The sequence below is a fragment of the Pleurodeles waltl genome, chromosome 10, assembly GCF_031143425.1.
Source record: "Pleurodeles waltl isolate 20211129_DDA chromosome 10, aPleWal1.hap1.20221129, whole genome shotgun sequence".
Taxonomy (NCBI): Eukaryota; Metazoa; Chordata; class Amphibia; order Caudata; family Salamandridae; genus Pleurodeles; species Pleurodeles waltl.
Window position 1 is genome coordinate 1,006,603,103 of NC_090449.1, and position 14,141 is coordinate 1,006,617,243.

Here is a 14,141-nt window from a genome sequence, read left to right on the forward strand (position 1 = left end):
TAAAGAAGCTAACTTTTAATCTCGCTTTCCAAAGGCCATGGTTTTCAAGCAGGTCAGTCCAGTCTTCCTATGAGTATTCTTTTCGAAGTTTTTGTTGGCAATTAGCATGCAAACGGTTATGGACAGGTTTGATTGGAGCATTATACAAATATGAAATTACCCAATTTCTCCACCTATTAAGATATGGATTTACTAGTGAATCAGGGAGTGGGAGCAGATAATGAAGAAAGCATGTCGGCCAGGCAATGCTTTAGCTGACTATATATTATTAGACCTGGCATCCTTAGGGTGGTCTTACCCCAGGCATCTTGCCTTTACCTCCTGTTTTGTTGCTGTAGTTTTCTGTTGGCCTTAGGACTCTAAGCACTTTACCACTGCTAACCAGTGATAACGTGCATTTGCTTCTCCCCTAAACATGATAACTTTGGTGCATCCAAAACTGGCATATATCATGTAAGTACTTTGTAAAGTGGTATGCCCTATTACCAGGCCTGTAAATTAAACTGCTGCCCTGCCTGGCTGTGCTGTCCTGTTGATCTCTGCACTGCAGTTCAAGAACCACCACTGCGTTCAGGGTGACTCCAAGGGCTTGTTGGCTTTTCCCCTGATCTTTGCGAGGTCCCAGGGACATCAAGGATCTCGTCCCCTTCATCGTATCTCACCCTGCCAGAGCCGGCCTTCAGAGTAAGCACTGTTCGACCGGAGCATGTTGGGCTGCCTCACGCCATCATCAAGTCAGCGCAGCAGGCGCCCTTACTCTGCGAACCACCAGAAAACTCTCCTGAATCATTTTCCCTCGTCAGAGCACATTGGGCCATCGTCCAGCCTGCACAGCAGGTTCCTGTGACTTTACAGCCCATCTCAGTGGGAGATGACTTTCCTGTGACTGTTTGCTCACCCTGCCGAGCCCTGGCAGCTTCCCCACCATGCTCGTCACTTGGAGAGGACTTATGAGCAACGCAAGCGCCCTCCCCAGACATCATCAGCATCCCGGGGGTGCGGGCTTGAATGTCCACAGAAAGGAGTCATTTTGAACTTACAATTGCTCCCCGTGACTTGAGGGGCATCTGTCGCCGCCTTCCTCGAAACTGCGTCCCGGCCTCTCTATGGAGGAGAACTCAGCTGGAGTTACAACCGAATTCCCTCTAAAAGATGCGCATTCACCTCGTCGGGTTCTTCACATCGTGCTGCACTGCTTTACTAACTTTAAAAATTGCATATCTCATGATTCTTTAATTGGATTTTTGTTGTTTTGGTCTTCATCTACTCGGAAAAATAACCTCTATTTTTCATACACCTGTGTGGAGTCTTTTTGTGGTGTTTTAATTGTGGTTGCTTTATGTGGGTGTACAAATACTTTACACATTGCCTTCTAAGTTAAGCCTGCCTGCTCTGTGGAAAGCTACCAGAGGGTGAGCACAGGTTAATTTAGATTATGTATTTGACTTGCCCTGACTAGGAATGTGGGCCATACTTGGCCAGGGTGCACACTGCTGCCAACTAGAGACCCACTCCATTGCTGCTGTGGGCCAAAGTGGAACTCCTCTTGAAGGGCTCTGAAAGATTACATGCACTCGTTGATCAGCAGTTGGCCCAGCCAGTGAATTACTTCACCTGACCTTTCCTTCTAATCAATCATAACACCGTTGATGATCTGAATTGCAACTTTTTTCCAAACAGGTGCTTGGCTGTGCAGCAGTGTATGAGACTTTAACTGCTTGTGGATGGCAGTTCATACCTGGGCTGCTTCTAGAACAACATAATTTTTGGAGTCTTTAAAAAAATAAAAAGTTTATTTAACTCGAAAATAAATATTAATGTAAATTAATTTTACATACTTTCTTTAAATGTAGAACAAAATTGAAAATAATTTCGAATTCAAACTTTAATTCTTGGAAATATATTAAATCAAATGTTAAATATTTTTCTGAAGTTTAAATTAAAAAATAAATTACATTTGTAAATGTGCAATTATAATTATTAAAGGTGAGGTATAGAAGGGATTCAAATTAATGTATTTACTTTTCAATAAAATATAAGGTTAAATTATTGGTTGAATTCAAAATAGGTTATTAAAATACGTTATATGTACCATTTGTATACAATGTGTAACATTAGTTCATATGTATTCATATTTTTAACTATGGAAATAATTTAGTATAATTTAACATTAGTTGCTATGGAGTTATATTTTAAGACCCTACCTCCATTAGTTTTGGGGGGAGGGTCTTCTAGTACTAGTGGCTGAGTATGTGTAGTGCAGGACCTGCTACTGTTTTGTTTTCTGTGGTAATTTACACTTGAAGAATGTGAATTCCGAAAAGTAGTAAACTGACTCAAAAATGCAACCTTAACTCAAAAGTGTAGGTTACCTTTATGAACCAGACCCTAAATATCACAACCAAACACCCCCACAATACAAATAGGATTCATCTATACACCCATTCTAGCTACCCCATAACTATATGACCACCACCACCCCTATACACAGCCATTAACCAATATCTCATCTCACCCAACTGGCGATATTTAGAAATCTAACAAATATATATGACACCTTCTTACAAATATCACGTCACATGTAGCCAGCGTGCAAATGCAACCACCATCGACCTTCTCGACCACCCCACTTGACTGTCACAAAAAGCAGAGATCTACAGCATACCAGTTGTGTAAGGGAACTTGAGTAAGCCCCCCCTGAAAAAGTACATTCAGGCCGCCCCCCCAGCCCACCACCTGCTACTTTTGCTGAGGGGGCCCCCCGAAGCTCGCCCCCCACTTGCACTGCGGGGGCTGATGTTATGCCACTGCATCATTCCCCTCCTACCATTCACACCCCCTACCTAGTTACCGGCATATTGTCCAAGGCACAAGAACACAAATTCCTCTCCTCTGGCAACGTGCCTACCACCTCACAGTCTTCCCGTATGTCTCACTCACCAAGAATATCATTCAAGCCACACAGATGATCCAACACAAAACACATCCTACCCATCAACTTCACGCACTCCAAAGATCAATTTATTTCACCCACTCCCATGTTCGGAACAATAACACAGTATCAATACACCTTCAACAGAGCACATGGCCTGCTTCCCACCTTGGCGTGCGTCAGCCCACCTTTCAACCTCATATAATTAAACAGATGCCCAAAACATACCTACATTTACACCCATAGAAAACACCGACCCCAACACTGAGAGTAAAACCCCCAATAAAGAACAAGAATTCTCAGATACAAACCCAACAAAGAACAAGCGGTCTCACATACAAAATCAATATGCAGTCGTATAGTCTGCAATTTACAAAATCGCCAAGCTTCCGACTGCGAAAAACCTTTTTGTGAGGTAGAAAACTCATTTTCAGTCAGGAATGCCTTTCCCACTCATGAAAAATACATTTCAAAACCAGCGGCAGCTAAATGTCGCCTCCCCCTACCAGAAGCAGCCACTGCAAACCTTTAACAATGAAACAATAATAAACCGAGGACGAGACAGAGTCCACAGCACTCGTCCTCAGTGCACATGTATGTTTGGTTTGGCCGGCCGTCTCTGGCCGGACAAACACACATGGGCACTGGGCTTTCACCAACCCAGCAACGCGGGCACTGAGTTGCTGAGTTGGAGACCGCAGGAAGAGACTCTCACTCTGCCTCGATGCGCCCTGGCTGGGCCTTCCCTCCAATCCTAACACTGCTTTCATGCTCCCAGCAGCATGAAAGCAGAGTTAGGATTGGAAGTGGGGCAGGCTGGGAACCTGTGCCTGCCGAAGAGGAGTGATGCGGAGCAACACCAGTGCGATGCGTAAGGTACATTTATTTTTAATTTTTTTTTTTTTTTTATTGTTGTTTTTGTCCCCTACTCCCACCACGTGCTGCGCCGCCCGCCCCTTTTCCCTCCCACAAGCCACCACTGCTCCTTTCTGTGTTCATGTTCATCTGCTTCTGGAGGCCGAGCTGTCCATGGTGCCCCCATGAGGTCAGGGCTTCAAATATTTCAGTGATCTACCCAAATAGACACTGCAGCTGGAGGTTCATCTTGGTCCTCAGGCAAAACCCAATAGACTGCAGACTCCCCAAAGTCCTGCCCTGGTTGGAAAGACCAGACTTCTAACATTCGGTGTGTAGATCCTGACCCACAGACCTGCACAAAGCCACGAGCCCAATGAAGAGGTCCAAAGATGCAGGTAAGGCAGCTCTACACAGTCCTATTTGCACCGAAAAGGGATCAGCAGGATCCATGACTTGACATCTCAGGTCATCCCAAGCCAGGTGTCCTGGTGCTTATGGTTTTGCTTTTTCCAAGATAAACACATGAATTCAATGCAAGCATGCAACCGAAAAGCCAGAATGGGAAGAGCTGCTAATACCAGGGAGGGGACGATTTGAGATTTCTGAAGGGCACGCATTAGACCATCTATAACTTAAACCTTGACGCCCGTTTTTTACCCGTTTTTCATACGAGGTACAGGTATTTGTCCGATTCTCCATTTCATGGGAGTTTATTAGCTATGTGTGCTCAAGAAGCAAGAAGCATGCAGAGGGTATGTTGATGAGGCGGGTGTTATTTCTTCAGCATCATTTGGGTAAGCTGCTACGATCTTCAATGCCAGTGATGCTGCGGGTTCCATCAGCATTTGTAAGTCAGCCAGACATCAGTTGCCACATGATTTTACAGTGAAATATTTGTGGTTTTTAGGGCGTGCTCTTTGTTATTTTCGCTAAAATGGTTGCTGTAGCTACTTGTAACCACAGTGGTTTCGAGAACATATTGTTTACTAAAACAAAAAAAAGGATGGGTGAGGGGGAATAAATGTGAGGGAAGTTAGATAGAGATTACAATGAGGTCACAAGAGGCGAGAACCAGACACAAACTGTGTGAGAAGGGATGAGGAGAGAACTGGAGCGCTTTTGCATAAAACAAATGACGCAAATGCGGCGCAAAAAAAGTATAAATCATGCCCTCAGTGAGGTCACAGCATATTGATGAAGAGTGGTGAAAATAAAAATAAAAATTATGAAAGGGAAAATGCATGAAAGTGTTAGGAAGGGGAGAAAGCAGTAGAGGGACAAATGAAAAAGAGACTAGAAGATAAACAACAGAGATAGAGAGAGAATGAGGGCAAAAAAAGGACAGATTAAGAAAAACTGCAGATCTTGGGCCCCGCCTCTAGCGCCTCCTTGTGTCACATTAGTGTCATTTTTTTTACGCTAATGTGGCCCAACGAGGCCAAAATCGTTGTGCCAGATTTACAAAGTCACACAATGCATGCAATGCGCCACTTTGTAACCCCTTGCGTCACACCATGCCTACGCCATGCATAATGTATGGAAGGGGGGCATTGCCCTGTTAGGGGTGCCGAAAAAATGGCTCAAACAAATCAAGGAGATTTCTTTGCGCCATTTTTTGCAGCATTTTTAACGCCTGCACAGAGCAGATGTTAAAAGGAGGCACACCACTATTTAAAATTGGCCTCAATGTGCTTTGCACGATTAACGTCAAAAAATTTTACGCTAATCCTGCAAAGCGCCAAACTAGCATAAAAAATGTTGATGCTAGTTCCCTAACTACTGCCATGGCGCGCTGTATCTTTAATATGGTGCACAGATGGTGGTGTTAGGGGGGCGCTAAGGGGCGCAAGAAAAGTGGCGCTGCATTGGATGCAGCACCACTGTTCTTAAATCCACCCATTCTTACTAGGTATTAACTTACTTTCACAACCCTGAAAAAGTCCTGGATACTTTTGGGAACAAAAGAGGCGCCGCCTTACCTTACATTTACAAGTACATGAAGAAGCATTATGAGTAATCTTTTCCATACTCTTCCATGCCCTTGTGAATCAGCCTCAAATGTCAAATTCCCTGTTAGTAGAAGTGAAAAGAGTGCACAATAATTCTGTTTGTACTAATGGTTTATGAATATTCCCTGAATATTCACATTTATTCCCATTTTCAATATTTTGGAACCAATTCACAAAGGCAAATGGTAGTACGTAAAAGAGTACAACAGGAGTACTACCTCATTGTAGGAGACTGACTCTCTATGTAGTGTACTAAAATGATGTGCACTGTGCAGAGTCCAAGCAACCCCAGCTTGGCTTACAAAGGGAAAAACTAGACCATCTAATGCTCTTCTAATTTTTATGGTAGCTTGGTCGAACAGTTAGGCCAATTTTGGAGAACTGCTAAGCATTTGTTTTACTCACACTATCAATGGAAGTGGACACACACTCAAAAAATTTAACTCGAGACCAATTTACAAAAATACTTCCGATTTTTATAAAATTTTTAAGACCAAGATCATTAAAAACGCGTAAGTACTTTTTAAGTTATGATTTTTCAAAGTTTAGAAAATGTCTTGCGTTTGAGCATGATTACGCACCATAGGACTCAATGGGGGAAAACTTTAAAAATGCATATAAAATTAGGCAATGCGTTTACCAGTGTCTCCTTTTGTTTTTAGGTTGAGGTCAGCAAGAGGTTCTGTGGACCAGCCGTAGAAGTTCGGGTGGTTCCCGGTTTTCGCGGGAGCAGCTGCTGAAAAGCCTTTGTAGCTGGTGCAGGACCACGGTGGTTGACCTCTTGGAAAAGCAATGCACAGGCTAACTACAAGGTCAGTCCATTGGGTCCCCTCAGCCTGTAGTTGTCGCAAGGGGTGGGGGACCCTTACAGCACAACTGGTGCTCTGGTGAAGGGCCCAGGGAGGCTGGGTGCAGAGCAGAAAGGTGAGCCAAGAGCTGTGCCAAAGGTGCTTTTGGAAGCAGGTCACTTTGAGGGTGGATTGCAGGTCAGAAGGGCCACTCTGAGGCGTGGTTCTTATGTGTCCTGAAGTCCCTCAACTGGGCTTGCACCTGGTCCTTTGAGAGTCCAGAGTGGACTTTTCTTCTGGGTGTCCGACATTGGGGGTCCATTACTTCTGGCTATTACACGGTCCAGCCACTGGAGGCACAGTGCTACCAAACTTGGCATACTTGCAGGATTTGTCCTCTGGCTCTGTCAGGTGAAATTTGGTCTGGCTGCTGTGTCCGGTTCCTTGGTCAGTGACTGGTCAGTGAACTGGATTTCCATGGTCTTTTCCTTCTTTGTTGCAGGGAGTGATGCCTTCACTCTGGAGGGAGATATTTGGCAATTTTCAGAAAAGTGGAGGTCCTATTGGGTTTTGTAGAGTCCATCCGATGTCCCTGCAACCCCTCAGCGGGTATTGTCGAGTCCTGGGTGCAGCAGGCATGGTTTGGCACCTTTTTCTTTGTGCAGCAGGAATGCATTTCTCAAGCCTTGGGTTTTTTGTTGCTGGCCTTCTTGTGTTCTTGGAGTCTGATCTGCAGGTCTAGGGGTGCCCACTACATACTGCATTTAGTGGAGTACCTAGTAGTGACCAATGGGTCATCTACATTAGGGTGGCTACACCCACTATGTGACCACTTCCTATGGGCAGAGGTTACGTCCTATCCCTGATAGGCTATTTTCCTACCATGCAAGATGGAGGAAAATGAAATGGAGAGGTCACCTCTCATGCAACACCTTATAGGTGGTGCAAACTGGGGGTGGCCACTTCTCCTGTCCTTTGTGCATTTTCCCACCATTACTCCCGCCAAAAGTGGGGGTTTGCAAGGGGGGTCGGACATCTGTTGCTAGCAGCAGGGCTGGGGGCTGAGTTTCAAGGGTGGTAAACAGTTTGAAGGTCTCAGGCAGGGCTGTGCACAGTCCTGGGGGAGGAGGTGTAACACCTCTCCACAGGAAGGCCTTGTTTTCTGAACCCAGAGAGCAAAGGCTCTCACACCAGGGTTCCCCAATCTTGTCTGGTGGTGGCAGTCTGTTGTGACGGGTCATCAACAATGCTAGGGTTAGTTAGCTTTTGCAGGGTCACCTCTAAGGTGCCCCCGGGTAAATTTCTCAATAAATCCAATACTGGTATCAGTTTGGATTTATTGTACTGAGTGATTGGATACCAAACAACCCAGGGTTCAGGGTGGCCATCATGTAGCTGTGAAACTCGCACTGACCAGTGTCCAGCACATGCATGTAAAATGGCTGCTCAGTTCACTTACTATGTCCCAGGTTTGGCAAGGATGCTGTAGAGGCATATTGCACAAGGATTGCAACAGGACACTCAGCCTGCAATGGCAGTGCTGGGTGCACTTGCATGCATTGATCCTGAGGGTGGCACAATCTGTGCTGCTGCCCTCGGGGCCTACCCTTGCTACCACATGCCCTGGATACCTATGTACCATTTACTGGGGACTCCTAGTGGCAGCTAAAGGTGTTGCCAATTGGGCCAATGCATTACAACAGTTTTGGAAATAGATCTTGCCCAGGGAGCCTGGTTGGCAGGGGCCCTGGGCACCAACAACTTTGAAACCACAACAAATACCAGGCAAAAAGTGGGAGACTACCTATGTCAAAAGAGGCACTTTCCTACACTCATGCACTCCAAAATGCCTTTGTAAATCGGTTCAAATATATATGAGTTAGTTATTAGTTTTCCAGGATTTGGTTATGAACAAATGCTTGCAGACCACAGGGCCAGCGCCATTTGATACATAATAGTGCTAGTATAGTGAGCATCACAAATTCATAGGTTGTTTACTGGACCACAGAAAAAAGGATTCATAAATCTGACAGGAGAAGAGCTGTTCGCTGATGTAGAAGTTGCCCTGTTTCAGAACAGGTGCTAGTTTTGAGCTAAACCAATTCAGGGTCAGTGTTTGACACTGGATACACCTCATCAAATATTAGGTCGGGCTGTACTAGATTTTGATTGGATGTGTTTATCAGAAAAGGATGATTTTAGAATTTGGATTTTCTGACAGGTTTGAGATCTTACCAAAAGTGTAAATAGATGAGTAATTCTGGGTGATTTCAGCATTCAGAGTTATTCTGGCTGTAAACGTACATATGAAGAACTGTTTTCCTTAAAATGTATTAAGTTGCTGTAAATAAACCTTTCATTTAGAAGTCTGTGCTGTTGTTTCTCAAAAATAAAGTCTGTTAACAGACACTCCCTTAAGAGCAAGCTTTTCCTCGGTTGCACCTGTCTATCACAGGGAATTGTTACTGTCAACACTCAACAGGAGTTGCTTTTCCTCCTGTAAGTCCTTAGGGGCATATTTATACTCGGTTTGCGTCGAATTTGTGTCATTTTGTTATGCAAATTCGGTGCAAACCTAACTCCATATTCATATTTTGACGCTAGACCCGTCTAGCGTCAAAATATAGGAGTTAACGTCATTTTGTGAATGCGTGAACCCACCTAGCGTCAATGAGATGCAAGGTAGATGTTCCCATCCAAAAATGACTCAAAGCTCTTTGTGCCTTATTTATCCACCCGTGCAATAAAGGTGCACGGGTGGGAGGCGGGCCTAAATAATGGCGGTAAGCCTGCTTAACGCCATTGTTTAATGCCTGGGTCACACCAAGCGTTAGGGGACCGGTGGACCCATTTCCATGGTCAAACACCATGGAATGGGCCCACAGGTGCCCACCCCAAGCACCTGTAAGACCCCCACCCACAGCAGAGGGACACCAGAGGATGGGGTACCTCATCCCAGGTAAGAAGGGTAAGTATAGGTAAGTATTTTTTATTTTTTTAAGTGCCGTTGGGGGACCTGAAAAGGGTCTCCCTGCATTGCACTTCGGTGCAATGGCCATGTCCAGGGGATACTGGTCCCCTGTGCTGGCCATTGGGGTGGTGGGCATGTGGAATGGATGGTTTTGCGTCAGAAAATGATGCTAGGCTGGTTAAGGGCATTTTTTGGCCTCTAACCAGCCTAGCGTCATTTAATGAGGCAAAACCCCCTTCCCTCATACCGCCACCCTCACCTGGCTAACGTCAATTTTCTAGACGCTAGCCCACCCTTATCGTTGGCTTGCGGGATTCCATATATTTGGCGTCCAGCTGGCACTTTGAATGACGCAAGCCGGCGCTATACTTATTACCTCAAAACTGCATTTGCGCAGTTTTGTGGCAAAAAGTATAAATGTGGGCCTTAGTGCCCTGCAGAAGTGGTGCTGAACACAAATCTGCAGGTGAACCGTTCAACTTCCCATTTCAGATCTAATTTAATAGTTACCATAGCTCAGGAAATAGCAAATTCCATCAGCATGAAATGCCTGAAGGACACGAAAGTGTTGGGGGTTTATGTGAATATAATAATTTATATTGCAATTAAGATGTGAAAGAGGAAAAAGTGTAAAAGTCAACACACTTAATTGTTTTCCAGTCACTGCCTATGAAAGGTCCAGTAAAGTAAAAAACTTGGAAACTTTAAAAATAATCATAAAATATAATGTATTTTATGTGATACACAAGTGATAAATGCTGTAGGCACCAGTAACTGTGAGCCTTACAAACAGGACAAAATCAACTTAACACTAAGGGGGTCATTCTGACCTCGGCGGTAAAAGGAGCTTACCGCCGGTCAGAAGACCGCCATAACACCGCCGCGGTAAACCGCCACGGTCATTCTGACCCGCAACTGGCAAACCGCCAAAAACCCGACATCAACAAAAGTCCGCCACACCAACGGCCAGCGAAAAACTGGCGATGACCAAACCTCCACCGTCACGCCAACAGAAATACGCCCATGCCATTCCGACCCACAAATCCCCGCAGCGGTCTTTCAACCGCGGTATTCCATTGGCGGTACACACCGCCGCGCTCAAAATACACACACCTTTACAAAACACAGCCACATTGGACAATTCAAAATACACACACCTGAGACACATACACACACCACTCCCACACACCCAATACAATATAAAACACACACCCACATCACCCACAAACCCTTATGACCACAATTGCGACTGAAGGACAGAGAGAGACAGCAGAGAATAGAGTAGACCATCTCACAGAGGCAAATCACAACATCACCCACACAATATCCACACACAAAACACCATACACCACCACACTCACCACACTCTACAACACATACACCACCCCTCACCTCATCCACACCACCCCATGGCACCCCAAAGACACCCCAGGTTCTCTGACGCAGAACTCAGGGTCATGGTGGCGGAAATAGTTCGGGTAGAGCCCCAGCTCTTCGGGACACAGGTGCAGCACACCACCATTGCCAGGAAGATGGAGCTATGGCAAAGAATAGTGGACAGGGTCAACGCTGTGGGACAGCATCCACGAAATCGGGACGACATCAGGAAGCGGTGGAACGACCTACGGGGGAAGGTGCGTTCCATGGTATCAAGGCACAACATCACGGTGCAGAAGACTGGCGGCGGACCCCCACCTACTCCCCCAGAATTCACAGCATGGGAGGAGGAAGTCTTGCACATCCTGCATCCTGAGGGCCTCGCAGGAGTAGGCGGAGGAATGGACTCTGGTAAGGCAAATCTTCACTACTTCATTCCCCCCACCCCACCTGCATGCCAAATCATACCCCCACCCTCACCCCCACCCCCATCACACCAACTCCTTGCAAATGGCTCACCATCACAACCCACCCATCCCAAAACCTAGCCCTGCATGCGTCCCCAAAGCATGGACACCCATTACCAAAGCATGCCCACTGCACATACCCATTTCCCCCACAAGCCACCGTCACAAAAGCCCCCACAAGGGAATGCCAGCACTGGGGTACACGGCCACCCACCCATCACACGAAATGGCACACACAGAAGCAATAACCATACTCTTATACCCCTGCAGGACCCGAACGCCACCACACCGCCCAGGAGGGTCCAGAAATGTCCATCCCACCCCCAGAAGAGGCCCCCAGTGATGACAGCAGCTCTGTCTCCCTGGACCCAGATGACCAGCCCGGCCCATCGTGGACCTCGGGACAGTCGGTTCCCCACAGACAGCCACAGGCTACAGCAGACCTAACCCCCTCTGGGAACACCAGCACAGCTCCGACCCAGCGGGCCCATGCCTCTGTCTCCAGGACACGTCAATCAGTGGTGTGTCCACCACTACAGGGCTCCCAGGTTGACCCACCACCCCAACAACAACAGGGACCTGGGGGCAGTGGTAGTGGGCACACGGTCCAGGGGACAGAGGCCCAGGGAAACAGGGGAACTGGGAGGGCTGCTGTGCGACGGGGGGGACAGGCCCAGGGAACCGACTCTCCAAAAGGCCCTCTCCTCCATCATGGGAGCATACCACCGCTCCCAGGAGACGATGGCTACAGTACTGGCCAGGTTCCAGGAGATCCAGGTACTGCAGGAGGAACAGTACATGGGGTTCAGAGAGGAACTGAGAAACATTAGTTCCGCAATGGGGACCATCGTCGTGGCTCTTAACCAGATAGTCACCACATTGCGGGACCATGTGGCAACACAAAGGGCCCCTGTCACTAGCATGGACCCAGACCAGGCTACCACCTCCGCCGGCGCTAGTGGACAGGAGGCCCCCACACAACGACAGGCCACCAGAACCCCACCTCCTGCAGAAGAAGAACCACCCAGCAAGCGGTACCTGAGATCTCAGAAGAAGACAGAGTAGGATGCCAAGACCCCCTCCAGCAAAGGATACCCCCTGATGTCATCCCACTGTCCCACATTGTCACCCTGTCCAAACTTAAACTGCCCCTGCTCCATCCTTCCACAGGCATATGGACAATGCACCTGTGAGACTGAAAACTGGACTCTGTCATGGACATTACTCCACCATCACCCATCACCGTTTTTCAATCATGTCCCTAAATTTAGCACTTTAATAAAATCACTTATTGCACTTAAAAAATCTGGAGTCTGCTTGTATCTTGAACAAATGTATTAGACATAACGGTGCCAAAATGTTCAGTTACATTGTGATGACAATATACCACTGTCACACAGCTGTAATCCATGGGCAAACAAAGCAGAGGCCACGCAGTGGGGCCCACAGCTCTGAAAACGGAAGGGAAAGTCACAACTCAGTTAACAGGAACTGGGGGGAAACACAAGACAGTAGAGAGGCAGGAGACTTTAAGTAAATGTAAAATGGCGGGGTTGATTCGTACCTGTGTGCTACTGAAAATACTGTTGTATCACTGTGTCCCTGTTGTCTGTGTCGTCCCCGTCCTCTTCCTCCTCTTCACTCTCCACAGGCTCCACAGCTGCTACAACACCACCATCTGGACCATCCTCCTGCAGAAAAGGCACCTGGCGTCGCAAAGCCAGGTTGTGAAGCATACAGCAGGCCACGATGATATGGCACACCTTTTTTGGTGAGTACATTAGGGATCCACCTGTCATATGCAGGCACCTAAACCTGGCCTTCAGGAGGCCGAAGGTCCGCTCGATCACCCTCCTAGTCCGCCCATGGGCCTCATTGTACCGTTCCTCTGCCCTGGTCCGGGGATTCCTCACTGGGGTCAGTAGCCACGACAGGTTGGGGTAACCAGAGTCACCAATTAGCCACACACGGTGTCTCTGTAGCTGTTCCATCACATAAGGGATGCTGCTATTTCGCATGATGTACGCGTCATGCACTGACCCAGGGAACTTGGCATTTACATGGGAGATGTACTGGTCAGCCAAACAGACCACCTGGACATTCATCGAATGAAAACTTTTTCGGTTCCTGTACACCTGCTCACTTTCACTGGGGGGAACCAAAGCCACATGTGTCCCATCAATGGCACCTATGATGTTGGGGATATGTCCAAGGGCATAGAAATCACCCTTCACTGTAGCCAAATCGCCCACCTCAGGGAAAACAATGTAGCTCCGCATGTATTTCATCAGGGCAGACAACACTCTGGACAAAACCTTAGAAAACATAGGCTGAGACATCCCTGATGATATGGCCACTGTTGTTTGGAATGATCCACTTGCCAAAAAATGGAGTACTGACAGCACCTGCACCAGAGGGGGAATCCCTGTGGGTTGGCGAATGAGGGACATCAGGTCTGGCACCAGCTGGGCACACAGTTCCTGTATAGTGGCTCGGTCAAGCCTGTATGTCAGTATGACATGTCTTTCTTCCATTGTCGACAGGTCCACCAGCGGTCTGTACACGGGAACATTCCTCCATCTCCTCGCAAGTCCCAGCGGACCGTGCCTAGGAAGGACAACATGGAGCACAGAGTCAAGCAACCCACAGGTACGTAACCACAGCTTGCACAGAACACGATTCGCTATGCATTGAATGGCTTGTATGAGTGGCAATGCAACGCCTAGGCCTGTGTGACGC